The sequence below is a fragment of the Meles meles genome, chromosome 15 (assembly GCF_922984935.1).
Source record: "Meles meles chromosome 15, mMelMel3.1 paternal haplotype, whole genome shotgun sequence".
In the NCBI taxonomy this organism is placed as follows: domain Eukaryota; kingdom Metazoa; phylum Chordata; class Mammalia; order Carnivora; family Mustelidae; genus Meles; species Meles meles.
The window spans coordinates 17021770-17039404 of record NC_060080.1 but is presented as its reverse complement, the minus strand read 5'-3'; the positions used below and the strand labels follow the sequence as shown (position 1 = coordinate 17039404).

Below are 17635 nucleotides of genomic sequence, written 5' to 3'. Positions count from 1 at the left end.
ACTGAAATGACTGAGAACATCACCTCTGTCATTCACACTGACTACATAGCATTATGCGGAACACAAGGAACATGATTTTTCTTTCTTTCTCTTGTACCTTTCCAGTAACACACAAATCTCTCTGGCCTCCCCCCCTTTCCCTGTCTCCCCCTTTGTTTCCCTTGATAAACCCCTCTCCCCCTGCTTCCCCATGCCTCCCCCTCTCTCCCTCCCATCTCTACCAGTCTTTCTCTCTATCTCTGTCTCTCCTCTCTCTGCCTCTCTTGCACATACAGGCACAGATTTCCATTTTATAGATGAAACCGTATGATTTATAGTCAGAAAAAGAATTGGGTTCAGCTAAACGTTTGGTCCGTGGCAGAGAAAAAGTTAAGGAAGAAATTATTTCAATGAATTTGCACCAAGCATTTTCATGGGGGAAGAATTAGAAAAAAAATACCCAGAAGAGATTATGTTGAAACAATACTAATGCCTGAAAAAAAATAAGACTTTAGGTGTTTTTCACTCTTAGAAGGTAATACCAGCATCAACTCCCCCAAAGAGATCAGTATGTGAAATGACAATCTTGGGTTGAGAATGAAATCTTATAAGTTCAATGTGAAATACTGATTTTTTAAAATAATTCCTTTTGAAATATCTGTAATCTTTTAAACTTCTAATCAGGTACAACCTAAATTATAATGAAGGTATTTAACATGTCAGGAAACAAGAAGAAAGAGTCAAATGGCAAGGTAGCATTATGAATTTCTAGTGAGATTTGCACTCTTGCTTCTGTTTTTTATTGCATTCCATAAGCATCACAGAAAAAAAAAATCCTTTAAAGAAATACATTCTACAGCTTATCACTCATGTCGGAGAAAACTCGTTTAATGCTTTTGTTGGCCATGATACTGAAAATAAGTCTTGATTGAAACAAGCACAGTCATATATTGAAGTACACAAATAGACGCATTTGCTTGGTTTATTCTGTAGTCTTGCTGCAAGAATGCAAATGAGCTTTTCCAAGCCCAGCTTTAAGCTGTCAAGTGACAAAAGGGGGAGGCGGAGGGGGGCAGAAAAAAAAATCAATTGAGTTAACCTAGCACAGAAGTCTACCGATTAATTATGTTTTAAAAAACTGAAAACAATGTGTTTTTTGTTGTCAACTTGAAAGATTGGTGCCTGAAATACTCCTTAATATTATGTAAACAAATGGAGCTTAATCAATTGCGGGGGACAGCAGTCACCATACCTGTAAAGGGTGTAGAGTAAGGTTGTAACTTTCCTTTCAAATAAATGAATAGGGCAGAGCAGACAGGAGTTCTTTTGCAGCTGCAGACAGAATTCATATGTTGCTTACAGGATGGCGGCAGATTGGCACTGCGACTTCAAGTGCCAGGTTAGGTATCAGTGTGCTTATTCTTTCTGCTGGGACTCCAGAATCCTAGGGATTTGAGGGCAGTTAAACAGGCAGAGTCCTCATTTTATCCCTAGCGTTTTGTAGTAGAGACATGACTTCTGAGGCTTAGAAGGGTGTGGAACACCCTCATTACTGTTTTTGGTTCACTTGGATGGATTAAGCCCACTTTAGTAGGATTGTTATTCAGCCATCAATTCAATATATTCAATATTCATATATTACTTTGGTTTGTGACTCAACCCTGATTAAACGTTGGGGAATTTACTTGTCGACTAGCTACTTGATGTTGATTGAGAATCCAAGGATGGTTAGCTCTGTGTACTAAAATAAGCAGAAAGGTAAAGTTGAGCTCTGACTCTGTGGAACTTTGGGAAGGGCAGACTAACTTCAGGCAGAGTAGCAAAGGCTGTCCTTTGGAAGACAGCAGGACCCTGAAAATAACAGATGCCTTTGAGGTTTACTTAGAGCATTCAAGAATTCAAGGCTTTTTAGTAATTAAAAAATACTTAACTATGAATGGAAGAGAGATACAGTGGAGGAAAGTAAAATGATTTGGTATAGTTTCAAATGGCAGATGTTCACCAATTGACAGCAAGAAGTTAAGGCAACTAGAAGGAGATGGGGATAAAAGGGGACAAGTTAATTTGTTTGAAATGCAAGGAAGACAACTTTAATCTTCACAATTTTAAATGAGATCAGGGATGTTGCAGAGATAAGATGCAGGTTTTGTGGAGAAGCCCTAAAGATAACTTTCTGAGATTATTTTTACTTTTATGAAATGAAAAATTAAAAGAGAGAATTTGGCAATGCATTGGAAGTAGCGGATACTTTGAAGACATTTTCCTGCTTTCAGTTGGAAGTTAAATGGGTATGGTTAGATTACAGCTGAATATAGAACATGGGCTAAAATCTGCAACAGGAAATAGCAAAGAGCTAATTATTAATTAGGACTCTTGTTTTTATGCAGAGTTTTCAATTTGTTTCATTAAAATTGTATCCATTACCTTAAACCCCCTACTGATAAGGAATAAGCAAAATTATATATTTTGTTGCATTAACTCATAATTACCTAGCACATTCATGCTGTATAATCTCAGGTTTCACTTTATTAGTGAATATGCTTTATACTTGTGCAGCCCACACAGCTTCCTTTGAAGGGATTGGATGTGTTTTCCCTCCCGCATTTATTATATTGGCTTTGGTTAATAGCCATATTGCATTTGTTGAAGAAGGTCTTAAGGCTAATACTTTTTTATTCTTTTCTCTCAGATCCATCTTCTCATCCCTATCCTGTAAGGAATAAACAGATCACAAAGAAAATTCAGTACAAACTATGTGCCCATTAAATTTTGTTGATGAATAAACAAAATGAGTAATTAAACATTATACAGATATACTGAATAATCTTATAATGCACACACACACATATATGTATGCACACACACACACATATACATACATATAGGCAGACATTTAGATGTGAAGGTTGACATCCTAAAAATAAATTTTCTTTCTCACAGTAAGCCAAGTTACAGTACTTTGTTAAGCAAAAGCATTAAATTATTCTCATTTTATGCATTGCCATCTGGCATACTTGTACTTTTTTTGTGAATCACAGAAAAAGCATTTCAAAATCAGACATTAAAAAGACTCATAAGTAATTATCGACATATTAAGTAGTTTCTGAAGACAGGTTTGAACACATATATTCCAACAGGATTTTCTTAGTTTGATAGCCATAAGCGTTTTCATTGAGAAAAAAATATTTTGTAATATTATTGTAAAATAATTTGGCAAACTGTTTCTGTGTGCATCTGCTTGAGTCTTCTTAAAACATGCTACATTACAAAAGTAATTCTGTGGGATTCATGCTTATCCCCTTTTCTGTGACATTCTTCCACGTTTCATTAATGGGGAAGGGATCCTCATAATGAAAAAAAGTGTCTTCATCCTGAAAACACCCAGATTGTTCTACCATAGACATCTCAGGATTCTGCCCATTTGAAGGGAGAGTGGGTGGAGTTAATCTACTTTCTTTGTGGAACAGGGCTCATGCCATAGGGACTACTCAGATGCTCTCCCAATTGCTTGTGAAAGCAACATAATGATGTCACAGGAAAACTGGTTCCATTTTTTTTTATAGTCCTGATCTTAAGAAATATGCCTTTATATTTAACCAAAACAGATGCCCCTGTTGGCACCTCCACTTTGGAAGAGTTTGTGATGCCACATGGCAGCCATTTGTAATTTTGGTCACACTAGTTTACAGGTCATTGAACCTCTTGAGATGTGGCCTTTGGAACCAAGCACAGCAGTCCAAACATGGGATCTAAGAACAGAGCGGTTCTCACTTTCAGTTTTCCTAATAGAAATATTATCATTATTCACAGACAGCATTCGTCTTGTCAGGAGACACTGCAAACTGTTGCCTAAAACTGATCTTGAATATTTATCAAATGTTTTTTTGTCTTCTCAAATATGTATATCTAAACATAGACATTTGTAATAAACTGTAGTAGATCCCATTCTATCAGTTGTTTCTGAGTTTAGTGACTAGGATATCTTTTAACAACCGTTTAATGTTTATGACCATAAAAATAAAATACCTTTTAGGACAGAAAAAGTGAAAAAGGACAAAATAGACAAATGCTAGACAAATGTAGGACAAATGTATATAAAAAATGCCTAAGACACCACCACCACCATTATGTGTAACAATTGTATATGCTGCTTTTTTTTCCCCACTTAAAATTACTTTATAGCTATTTTATTAGATTATTTAGTATTCTTTTGAAATCCAATTTCCAGGAAGAACTAAATAGAACTAAATAATATCTGACAAAATGGGTATATTTAGTTAAATAGTAAATTGTTATTAAGGGTGTGCCTGTCAATTTTTTTCTATTGAAAATAATACTACTAAAAACGTTTTTATTCTTAAAATTTGGCATACATTTCTCAGTAACATTAGAATAAATTACTGGATATAGACTCCTTGGATTAAAATTGTGAATATTTAGAGGAAATCTTAATGCATATTGCCAAAATGAAATTCATTCCCAAGGTGAATTTTATTTTCCAATATGCAAATCTATATAATAAATATATATGTGTATATATATTTATAACATACATATGACATAAATTTATATGTATATACATATGTGTAGATAAGTTTATGTGTGTGTGTGTGTGTGTTGGTGTATATATATATATGCACATGTATATGTGTGTGCCTAGATATAGATATCTGGAGTGTGTAGAAAGGAGAGAACCTGGAAAGATGCTACCAGGTATTATTATGACCAGTCTTATAGCTGAATCTTAACTGTGGGGTTGAATTTCTTATGTCAGGGTTAAGTGTTACATTGTGCTATCAGACTAGTCCAGAAATGTATACCTTGGGTGTGTGGGATACAAAGGTACTATGATGGACCTGACCTGTATTTTACCTCTCCGGTTTCTTTGACAAACATTTCAGTATCCAATGGAGCAATGGAAGCCTAAAATTTTAGTAGGGTATTACCATTGCATGAAAAGATTCATGTGCGAGATTCATCCAGAGGTAACAGTAAAACTATAAGCTTTAATGGGTATGGTAAAAATTGTTGCTGTTATTTTCTGAGAAGACAAATACTCCATTGAAGCTTCTTTGGTGGTTGCAAACTTGCAATTTTGTCCATCAGTGGACTATGCTGGGTTAGGCACTATAATTCATTTAGACTAATGAAAGTATGTTCCTTTTATTCTGAAGATCTTAATCTCTAAATGGGATACTGAAAAGTAAACAGTGATCTAGGCAGTGGTACAGATATGTGCAGAGGTCTGTGTGGGATTCCCTGGGATACTCAGTTGTGTCTTTAACCCTCTACTTCAGCATTTCCTTTCTTCCCTAGTCACCTATCTCTGTTCTGCGTGACCAAAATAGTATAATGGGACATGAAAGGATAATGGGTAGGCTAACAATGGATAAAAAACGTCTAACTAAACAGAAGTACACCCTAACCTACACCCTGTCTTCAAAGAAAATTAAATTTCCTTTAGGCAAGACCAGTCCAAGAACTTGGCATCATATGTTGCTAATGGCATATCCTGGCACTTGCTTACAACTGTACATACCTGTTCTCTGCTTGCCACTAAGCAGAGAAGGAGGAATGTGCTGGGCACCAGACCAGGTCTGGTCCCTAAATAAACTGATGTATTCTTGCGTGAACACCACTCATTGCTGATTTACCAGTGAGAGTACCTTTGTGGCATAGTCACTGATGTTTGCACATCTAAACTGTGTAAGTGGGGCATGTGGGTGGCTTACTTGGGTAAGCATCTGTCTTTGGCTCATGTCCTGATCCCAGGGTCCTGGGATAAAGCCCCCACTGGGGTCCCTGCTCAGCAGGGTGTATGCTTCTCTCTCTGTCCCTCTCCTTGTGCATGCTTGTGCATGTGCTCTCTCGTTCTCTCTCTCTGAAACAAATAAAATAAAATCTTAAAAAAGAATGAACTGTGTAAGAGCCAAGAATGCAAACAAAAGATCAGAACTTCCAGCTCTGTAAGTTAGAGGAGGCATAGGCTTCAGTCTTCTACCAGAAAACTCCTAAGATTGTTACATACAAGAGCCACCTTATTGTTTCTATAAAATTGGGAACTATCATTCCTTCTCTGTAACACACAGATTGGTAAATCAGATTGGGAATTCAAGCTATTATCTGGACATCTGTAAAGGACTAAATGCAGAAAAAGCCTGCAGATGACAATAGTGTTAACCTTTGCGCCTGTAACTGGGAGATGACGAAGTAAAACAGATGGGAATAAAGGATTATCAGGCTGCATCAGGAGTGGGTACAAGAAAACCCAGCTACACAATGAAGAACCAAAGGACCGTGGCAATCCAAATATTTCCTTAGCTGCACTGTCAATTACTAGTTCACTGGGAAGTTCCCACCGCAACTCTGGGTTGTGCAGAGAAAAGAACTCTAAAGCTCTTGGTGCATTTGAGAAGGTAGAGGTGACCGCGGTGAATAAGGTTCCAACGGAACGTCCTTGCAAATTCCAGGATCAGCAAACAGGTCCTCACCCAAGTCATCATGATAGATGAGGTGACCAAGAACTGAATCCTCTGACAAGCCGTAAGTGAGAACCATTTAAGGAAAGAGCAGTACACGAAGGAACACAAAACAAAGAACAAGCTGAGAGGTAGAAAGAAAGCTCAGGGAAACAACATCTATAAAAACCCTGAGTGATTAAAAATAGCAGATATCAAGAAGACTCAGAAAAGAGAAGAGATCTGAGCCACAAAGAGCTGGTAAATGATCACAAGGAAAATGAGGTGTTAGGGGAACAGAAAAGGGAAAGCCAGAGTGTTGTGAGTTGAAGAACAAATGGGAGATGTGAGCATTAGAGACAATAAGAATGGACAGTAATTCCAGGATTATTGCATGGAATTTGATTTAGGATGAGACCTGAGGATGTTTAAGTGATTGTATGATGCAAATAATATACAGTAGCAAATAATTCCTCTCTTTGTGGTGTTACACATTTCAGTTTTAATTCTAGCCCTTCCATTCTCAAGCAGTATGATTTTGGATGTTTTCTCTAGGTCTTCCTCTCTTCAACTGGGAATGTGGGTCCACATCCTCTCAATTAATGTTACCTAATTGTTTTCTTTGAAGTCACTGCAGAAAGAGGGAAGAACCAATATAGCCAGGTCTCTTGAGAGGTAGCAGGCTATAGATTAAAGAACTCTGGCGAATGAATTAATCTTTCAAAGGGGGAAGGTCTCTCTTACACTGGGATACATGTAAAAGATAAAAATAAGGGTTCAGGTACATTTACCTTTATGGGTTTGACATGAACGGATTTCCAATTGTAATGGCATTTGTTTGTTCTGAAGTAAGAGCTAGAATTATCCCCTCTAAGTAGCTAGCGAGTTGAAGGCTGAAGAAGATCAAGATTTAAAATAGCTATCGTAGTAACGGTGAGAGAGCCTACTGAGACAACAGGCTTGTCGGACAGTCTTGGTGCCCATCTGATGCTAGAGAAAATGCACCTAGAGGAACCATCCTTTGTGGGATTCTGGTTTTTCTCTGAACAGTGTGGCTACTCTGGAGGTTGATAGGGAAGTGCCATTGAAATCCCCATGGAGAGGAAGGGCGTGGGAATGAAATATGTTAGAAAGAGATAACAGAAAAGTAGACAGAATAGAAGGATGGAGACTTTGGTCAGATGAAAGGCAAGTTGGACTAAAACTAAGTAGAGAGCTAGGAGGGTATAAAAATGTATGAAGAACAAACAAACAAACAAAAAACCTAGGGTGTTTATAAGCAGAACTTTTCTAGATTTTGCAGACCAGGCAGATATCTTTGTGAATGAGTATGTACTTCGGAAGGTTAGAGTCAAAGACAAGGTCCCTCATTTTATCCTTGTTGTCCTTACATCATCATTAATGGTTCCTCTTTCATTATTTTTCCTACTCTAACATTTAATAAATTATTTGTAAATCAATAAGTAAATACACTAAACCTGAAAATGGGAAAAAAATTTCCATGTTGCTGATCCATAGGCATACAGGAGACTCCAACTGCACATAGATATGAATGTTTTATAAATGACATAATCACTGCAGACATATACCCCAGATATATATTGTTGGTAATATCATTTATGCCATGAACTCTTCTCAAAAAAGATGAATTCTACTTAGTTCTAGTTGATGTGCTGTGTTTCAGGACCACTCTTTGGCTGATGTACTAATCCCTTCAGCCATTTGTTTCTTGCTTACATATGCATACCTGGGGAAGGGGTATGTGGGGGGTGTTCTGAAGTTTATAACAATATACTGTTAGTGACGGGCACAGAAGGTTGTTTGAAGTGACTTTGCAGCCCTATTCTGAACTTATAGTTCAGTTGATCTCACTGCTCTCATGCAAGTCTATAGAACTACCACACACAGGAGAAAAACACTGGGACCCTAAATCAAAGTAGTTATTCACAGTGTTTTGCCTAAATAAGATTCATATTTAAACATGAATGAAGAAATTAATCTACAGAGTTTGAAAGATATTTTGGAATCCTATGTTTTGACCCTAATTTTCTTGAAGAAGGTGACACATAATTTCTGGATGATTTAGAAAAAATCTAGGACTTTTCTAGCTAGTTTTAAAATGGACTTTTTTTTTTTAAGATTTATTTTTAGATACCTAATTTTTTTTAACTTTAAAATTTATTTATTTTTTCAGCTTAACAGTATTCATTGTTTTTGCACAACACCCAGTGCTCCATGCAATACGTGCCCTCCCTATTACCCACCACCTGGTTCCCCTAACCTCCCACCCCCGCCCCTTCAAAACCCTCAGGTTGTTTTTCAGAGTACATAGTCTCTGATGATTCTCCTCCCCTTTCAATTTCCCTCAAATTCCTTCTCCTCTCCATCACCCAATGTCCTCCATGTCATTTGTTATGCTCCACAAATAAGTGAAACCATATGATACTTGACTCTGTCTGCTTGACTTATTTCACTCAGCATAATCACTTCCAGTCTCGTCCATGTTGCTACAAAAGTTGGGTATTCATCCTTTCTTTTTTTTTTTATAAACATATAATGTATTTTTATCCCCAGGGGTACAGGTCTGTGAATCACCAGGTTTACACACTTCACAGCACTCATGATAGCACATACCCTCCCCAATGTCCATAACCCCCTTCCCCTCTCCCAACCCCACCTCCCCCCAGCAACCCCCGTTTATTTTGTGAGATTAAGAGTCATTTATGGTTTGTCTCCCTCCCAACCCCATCTTGTTTCATTTATTCTTCTCCTATCCCCCTAACCCCCCATGTTGCATCTCCACATCCTCATATCAGGGAGATCATATGATAGTTGTCTTTCTCTGATTGACTTATTTCACAAAGCATGATACCCTCTAGTTCCATCCACGTCGTCGCAAATGGCAAGATTTCATTTCTTTTGATGGCTGCATAGTATTCCATTGTGTATATATACCACCTCTTCTTTATCCATTCATCTGTTGATGGACATCTAGGTTCTTTCCATAGTTTGGCTATTGTAGACATTGCTGCTATAAACATTCAGGTACACGTGCCCCTTCGGATCACTATGTTTGTATCTTTAGGGTAAATACCCAGTAATGCAATTGCTGGGTCATAGGGTAGTTCTATTTTCAACATTTTGAGGAACCTCTATGCTGTTTTCCAGAGTGGTTGCACCAGCTTGCATTCCACCAACAATGTAGGAGGTTCTCCTTATTCCGCATCCTCACCAGCATCTGTCATTTCCTGACTTGTTAATTTTAGCCATTCTGACTGGTGTGAGGTGATATCTCATTGTGGTTTTGATTTGTATTTCCCTGATGCCGAGTGACGTGGAGCACTTTTTCATGTGTCTGTTGGCCATCTGGATGTCTTCTTTGCAGAAATGTCTGTTCATACCCTCTGCCCATTTCTTGATTGGATTGTTTGTTCTTTGGGTGTTGAGTTTGCTAAGTTCCTTATAGATTTTGGATACTAGCCCTTTATCTGATATGTCGTTTGCAAATATCTTCTCCCATTCTGTCAGTTGTTTTTTGGTTTTGTTAACTGTTTCCTTTGCTGTGCAAAAGCTTTTGATCTTTCCTCCACACACTTTCCTCTGGCAGAGCAGACCCTGATTCTTATGACACCATGTCGAGTGACAGACGTCTGGCTCCTGCTGATGTTATGCGCCTGCCTACCAACGCACCCGTCTTCTGCAGTCAGCACGAACTTCATCGTGAAAAGAAGAAAACATAAAAAGATCAGAGAATAAAAGCCCCGAGTCCAAAAAAAAAAAAAAAAGCTTTTGATCTTGATGAAATCCCAATAGTTCATTTTTGCCCTTGCTTCTCTTGCCTTTGCCAATGTTCCTAGGAAGATGTTGCTGCGGCTGAGGTCGAAGAGGTTGCTTCCTGTGCTCTCCTCAAGGATTTTGATGGATTCCTTTCTCACATTGAGGTCCTTCATCCATTTGGAGTCTATTTTCGTGTGTGGTGTAAGGAAGTGGTCCAATTTCATTTTTTTGCATGTGGCTTTCCAGTTTTCCCAGCACCATTTATTGAAGAGGCTGTCTTTTTTCCATTGGACATTCTTTCCTGCTTTGTCGAAGATTAGTTGACCATAGAGTTGAGGGTCTATTTCTGAGCTCTCTATTCTGTTCCACTGATCTATGTGTCTGTTTTTGTGCCAGAACCATGCTGTCTTGATGATGACATCTTTGTAATATAGCTTGAAGTCCAGAATTGTGATGCCACCAACTTTGGCTTTCTTTTTCAATATTCCTTTGGCTATTCTAGATTCACTTCTCTGCCAGTCCTACCTTTCAGAAAGTGGTTGATTTTCTGTTTCTAGAATTGCTGTTCTTCTTCTCTTCGATCTCCCGTTGGATTTGTAGGTGTTTGCAATGTTTACATAAGCTATCTAGCTAATCTCCTGCTACCTGATGTAGTCTCAGCCTGCTACTTCTCTGCCATCTTGACTCGACTCTAAAAAGGACATTTTTTATTGTATTTTATTTTTTTAATGATTGTATTTATTTATTTTACAGAGAGAGATAGAACAAACGTGGGGAATAGCAGAGGGAGAGGGAGAATGTGGGGCTAATCCCAGAACCCTGGGATCAGGACCCAAGCCAAAGGCAGACACTTAAATGACTGAGTGAGCCAGGTGTCCCTGAACATTTTTTTTCCATAAGAATTCTAAATTTATCTTTCTGAATTCACTGGTTCCTAGAACTTGCCATAAATGAAGTTCTGAAACCTAGGAAACTACTTGGCACTGTGTAACGCAGCCCAATAATGTACCTCAAAGTATATTAGATTTGTGTATTAATTTAGGGGAAACAGTTGATTCTGCCACATCCTGAAATCCTGCGTTGGGAAGAGTCTGATACCCCAGGCTGTACCCCACAGGACCACCCCATGTTCTACTACAGAACCTTAAAAAGTTCTGTTTCATGGATAAATGATGCCTATTCCCAAAGACTTCTCAAGAGACAACATCTTTACCACTAATCCCTTATATATCAAAGTGGCTGGAGAAAAAGTACATTTTAATTACACAGCACCAAATATAACTACCAATTTATTTTTTATCTGGAAAAAGTATTTTAAGAGGCTCTGAAAGAGGAGAGAAACTAAGAATCGCAAGATTAAAGGGTATTTAAAATTTTAATATTAAATCTTCCACACAAACTTTTTCTCCTTACATGAAAAGTACTAAATAAGTTACATTTAAATGCCCTACTTATATAAAAATAAAATTAGGAACTTCTCATTTAAGAGAAAGTGGATAAGATTTAAAATATAAAGAATAGGAATAAAGGATGAAGAGCATATCCAATCTAAATTACATCAAAAACCAAATATGTAAACAGAATTTACATTTTCCTAAAAGGAAGTAAACATTCACTACCAATCCCAATAGGTAAATTACTCTGATGAGAAGAAAGATACATGAACTAAGATACTTTCTTGCTTTGACATACCAAAAAAAAAAAAAAAAAGATACATTCCATGTTCATTTAAATGTTTAGGGTTATATTGTTAGAAATATATAATTATACTTTCATGGACAGGTCAGCAGGGGGAATATCACAATCATTTGAATTGGTTGTCTTCATACTGGGTAGGGCTTTCTTCTCTCTCTAAGCTTTATCAAAGTATGACTGATACAAATTACAAAAAATTACATGTGTTAATATATACATTTTGTTAAGTTTGGACATAGAATACACTCATTGTATTATTACAATTAGGGTCCTAAACGTATCCATCCTCCAACAATTTTCTTGTGTTTTTGGTGTGTGTGTGTGTGTAAGAACAGTTGACATGAGATCTATCCTCAATGTATTTTAAGTGCCTAATACGTGTTAACTGTATGCACTATATTGTACAGCAGATCTATAGGACTTACTCATCTTGCATACATTTTTAAAGCTGCTTTGCACATGTAAAACATGCCATAAAATGTCCTATATTGCAATGGACAATGCAACTGTTTTTAGGTTGACCTAGGCAAATCCCATGAGAATCAATGGCATTAAGGAGAAAACTAGATTCCATATTTTCTTCTTTGTCTCATGTTTTTTCCCATTCAAGCTCCTTGATCTCTTGGCTGCTATATGTGATCCAATTAGAAGTTCATGCCTGAGAATAGTGTTCACTTTGTTAGAATTGGGAGATTTAGGTGATCATCATTTTCTTCAACATGAGTCTTTGGAATCATCCACTGTAGTTTTTGTGTTTTTTGTTTGTTTTGTTTGTTTGTTTATTTTTGTTTTTTACAATCAGGAGCACCAAAGCCTTCTCCTCCTTGTGTTAACTTTTCTAGATTGGCTTTTACAGATATTTTCTGTTTCTACTTATGAAGCCACTTCTCACCAATTGCCCAACATCTATTGCAGTAGGGTAATAAGAGAGGATTCATTTTTATTTCATAAATTATACTTCTGGTAGTCTGCGGAGGAAATTTTAGGATCTTCTTCAAGTGAACCTCTTTCACTCTGTCCTGCCTGATTTACCTCAATATCCTTCATCGTCTTCCTCTGAGAGTTATTCTCCTTCACTAAGGCTATAATCTGCTGAATCAAGACTCATCTTCTAACTCTACAGTGAAGTCATCTGAAACTGAATCTTGATCCAACCATCCAGATGTTCACTTACACCAGCATCAACATCTGGATTTGCTGGAGTCTCTGGATTCCCCGCCTCTGTTTCTTCACCATATGTCTCCCTTATTACACATAAAGTGAGGTTTTCGTCAAAGAAAGGGAAATACTGTCAGATTTCTGGTGCTTTCATTTTCGTTCACTGAGTAATTCATCTGAATTTTCATCTAGTCAGGATCCACCTCTTCTTCTTCTGAGTCCCCAAAATACTCTTCTATCCCAGGTCTGTATGTGTGTGAGCACACTAAGTCCAGAGGGGGAGGCCCCTGGCAGCAAAAGCAGCCTGACCTTGGTCAGAGGGACCAAGGGCTGCCCACCATGTGGGCTTCTAGCTCTATCTTCCTCCCCCTCCCTAAGGCTGCTGAAGTTCCCTAATGCACATCCAGGGTGTTTTTGCATGTGCACTCAGACCATGCAGCCTCACAAGTTTCTCCTTTCATCTTCAGAATTGCCCAGATTTGGACATGGATTCCATTTTCATATTATGTAAAGATCATTGAAAGATCATCCAAATGGGGGCAGAATTCACAGCCCAGCAATGAGGGGAAATAGAGGGCTTGCGTAAGAATACTCATAAATGAGAACATATTAATAAAACATATTTCTACTTTTTTCACATTAACAAAACATAATTGGATGAAAGCTAAAAACTCAAGTGTGAGTCCTCACGCACTAGACACAGCATTCTAGCAGAACATCCGGGCACCTAATAGACAGCATGCATCTGCTAGTCACAGTGGTGAATGACTCCATGTGATGCTCCTCTGATTTAATTACCTGCAGAAGTCCACGTTTGATTCCTTCCAAAGTTTAGCATCTCTTGCAGGCCTAACGAGTTAAAAGTTTGAGCTGGAGCATAGAGCCATTACAGAATAAAAGTAATCAAACAACTTTTACAGATCTCTGAAAGCAATGATTCACACAGGATTTCACACAAAACTCCCATTAATGCTAATGAAATTGGGTAAGTTACAGGCAGAAACTTTCCCATACATTGATAGGTGAATAGTTCCCTGAGGAACTTACTTAGATGAGGGAACTTAATTTTCTCTCCACTAATCCTCTCTGGATGAAAAATAAGAATGCTTCACAAGTTGGGTTTCTTTTTAAAGTAGATGGCACAAATTCAGAATCATTGGTGTGAATTAATCAAAAGCCATGTTAGGTCATATACTAGCTTATTTTCAACCAGTCAAACCACCTTCCATTCAAATAAATATCACCTGGCCAAAGTCTTGAAAAGTCAGTCTTGTTTGTGGCTCTGAAAGTAACCCATTAAAATCCATTCCGTCTTGCTCCTTTAAGATTCTAGGAAAAGGAACTGTGCAATTATTTGAGGGAACTAGTTGAAAAGAAATAGAAATTCCTGATTGCCTTAGTATGAATTGAAGAGTTCAGCCGCTGATTTAATTAGCTGCCTAGGGAAGAAAAGATCATGAAATGTTGAGTTAGAAACAATATAAGATCATTCAAAGAAGTACAAGTTTTAGTACAGATATAATTAAGCTTCTGGGACAGAAGTGATGTGCGTGTGTGTGTGTGTGGTTCAGAAGTAGCAACTTTTGCTAGCATGTGAGTGTTTTTGCTTAATAATAATCATTAGGATAATATCGATTTGGTTGTATACAACTTTTTACCTAGTCATCTTCTCATTTATTACAATTTCCCAGGATATAGGCAGGGTTGTGGTTACTATTACTATTAACTGACAGACTGAGGCTCAATTTAGTAAGTTACCTCATAGGAGAAAAGTGATAGGCTCCTAAAAACATTTTAAGTCAAACAAATGTAAATAAAATAAATAATGCTGATTTTTTTGATGAGAATAATGTCACAGAAAGTAAAGATTCTTAAAATCTCAGTTTTCCCTTCTCTCTCCAACAACTGATGCAACTGAACCTTAAAATGGAATTTTCTAAAAACCATCACCTAGGATCTTAATGTCAGAAGAAATTTCGGGGCACCTCAGTAGCTCAGGCAGTGGACTCTCTGGCTCTCGATTTCAGCTCAGGTTATGATCTCAGTGTCGTGAGATCAAGTCTGGCATGGGGCTTGGCACTCTAGTGGGAAGTCTTCTTGAGATTCTCTCCTGCTATCATGGAATCCCTCTCAAATAAATCTTAAAAAATAAAAAAATCTAGTCTGTTGCCTTTTAGTTAGTGGTATCTAGAAATATTGTTGAATAGAGATAGATCCCCAAATACCAAAATATGTCTTTGATTTACTCACACATGAATGCATAAATAGTTTAGTTACCATGTGCTGCTTGATGAAAAGTATCTGATGCTTCTTATTTTGACTAAGACCCAAACTACATTGAATTTAAGCATCAACAGACACATTTTGGTGAATTATATTTCTTTAAATAAATAAAAGAAAATTTGATTTAGTAGATGTTAAGAATCAGTGACACTACACGTGGAATTTTTTAAATGACTACTCTAAACTCTACAATTATGGTTGGAGATGTTTTAGTAATTGATAAAATAAGTAAAGTGAAAATCAGTAAGCAAATATAAGACCTGAACAACACTATCAATTAACTTGACCCAATTGACCTTCACAAGGCAAAGGGAGAAACCCAACAGAATATTTTTTTTTGAAGTGCACACACTATTCACAAGATAGCCCACTTCTGTGTCACAAAATTTCTAGAATGAAATTGCTTAACATATATCCTTGGATTGCAATGGGGAGGAAACTAGAAATCAATAGAAAATAATTGAAAAATACTCAAATATTTGGAAGTTTAAAAACACACTTCTTAATAAACTCTGTGTCAAAGAAGAAAAAAATGGAATTAGGAAATATTCTAAATTAAATTAAAAAAATGAATACATATCAACCTTCATCTGTTGCAACTTAAGTACTACTTAAAAACCATAGCATCAGATTATTTCTCTTCTCTTGCTGGATTTAAACTTTATTTGCTGTTCTTTTTCCAGTTTCTGTAGGTGTAAGTTTAGGTTGTATACTTAAGACTTTTCTTGCTTCTTGAGGAAGACCTGTATTGCTATGTATTTCCCTGTTAGGACTGGCTTTGTTGCATCCCAAAGGTTTTGAACTGTCTTGTTTTCATTTTCATTTGCTTCCATGTATTTTTTTTTAATTCTTCTTTAATTTCCTGGTTGACCTGTTCATTATTTAGTAGGATGATCTTTAATCTCCATGTATTTATGGTCCTGCCTATTTTTTTTCTTGTGGTTGACCTCAAGTTTCCCTAACATTGTGTGTGAAACTATGCATGGTATGATCCCAGTCTTCTTATACCAGCTGAGACCTGACTTGTGACCCAGTATGTGATCTGTTCTGAAGAACATTCCATGTGCACTTAAAAAGAATGTATATTCTACTGCTTTAGGATGAAATGCTCTGAATATACCCTTTAAGTCCATTTGGTCCAGTGTGTCATTCAAAGCCCTTGTTTCCTAGTTTCCTTGTTGATCTTCTGCTTAGATGATCTGTCCATTGCTGTGAATGGTGGGGTGTTAAATTTCCCTACTATTATTGTATTATTATCAATGAGTTTCTTTAAGTTTATTATTAATTGATTTATATATTTGGCTGCTTCCAATTTAGGGACATAAATTTTTACAACTGTTAGATCTTCTTGTTGAATAGATTCCTTTATTATGATATAGTGTCCTTCTTTATCTCTTATTACAGTCTTTGCCTTAAAATCTAGTTTCTCTTGGGGTGCTTTGGTAGCTCAGTCAGTTAAGTGTCTGCCTTCGGCTCAGGTCATGATTCCAGGATCCTGGGATTGAGCCCTGCATTGGGCCTCGATGCTCAGCAGGGATTCTGCTTCTCTCTCTCTTCCTCTACCCCTCCCTCCTTCTCATGCTCTTCCTCTCCCTCTCTGTCTCAAATGAATAAAATAGTTAAAAAATAAAATAAAAATAAAATCTAGTTTGTCCCATATAAGGATGGCTGCTCCAGAAACCCTTGTGTTCATTCACAGATGAATGGATAAGGAAGAGTGGTATATATGTATACAATGGAATATTATTCAACAATGAAAAAGAATGAAATCTTGCCATTTGCAATACTGTGGATAGAACCAGAGGGTATTATGCTAAGCAAATGCAATCAGTCAGAGAAAGACAAATACCATATGCTTTAATCATATGTGGAATTTAAGAAAAAAAAAACATGAACATAGGGGAAGGGAAGGGAAAATAAGATAAAAACAGAGAGGGAGGCAAACCATAAGATCTCTTAACTATAGTAAACAAACTGAGGGTTGCTAGAGTGGGGCAGGAGATGAGGGGATGGGGTAATTGGGTGATGGGCATTAAGGAAAGCACTTGATGTAATGAGCACTGGGTGTTTCATGTAACTGATGAATCACTAAATTCTATCCTTTAAACTAACATTGCACTATATATTAACTAAATTGAATTAAAAAATTACTTTCCCACAAATAAAAAATGAACAAATTAAATACAAAAGAAAAAAAGAGGAAATAAGATAATAAAAATCAGTGAAATTGAAAATATGAAACAGAGAAAATCAATAAAATCAAAACTGGTCCTTTGAAAAGGTCA

General features: G+C 36.9%; 1 pseudogene; it reads right to left on the bottom strand.

Annotated features, from left to right (window-relative positions):
• Nucleotides 1-12351: 12351 nt before the first annotated feature.
• Nucleotides 12352-13905, bottom strand: LOC123925626 (annotated as a pseudogene).
• Nucleotides 13906-17635: the final 3730 nt, after the last annotated feature.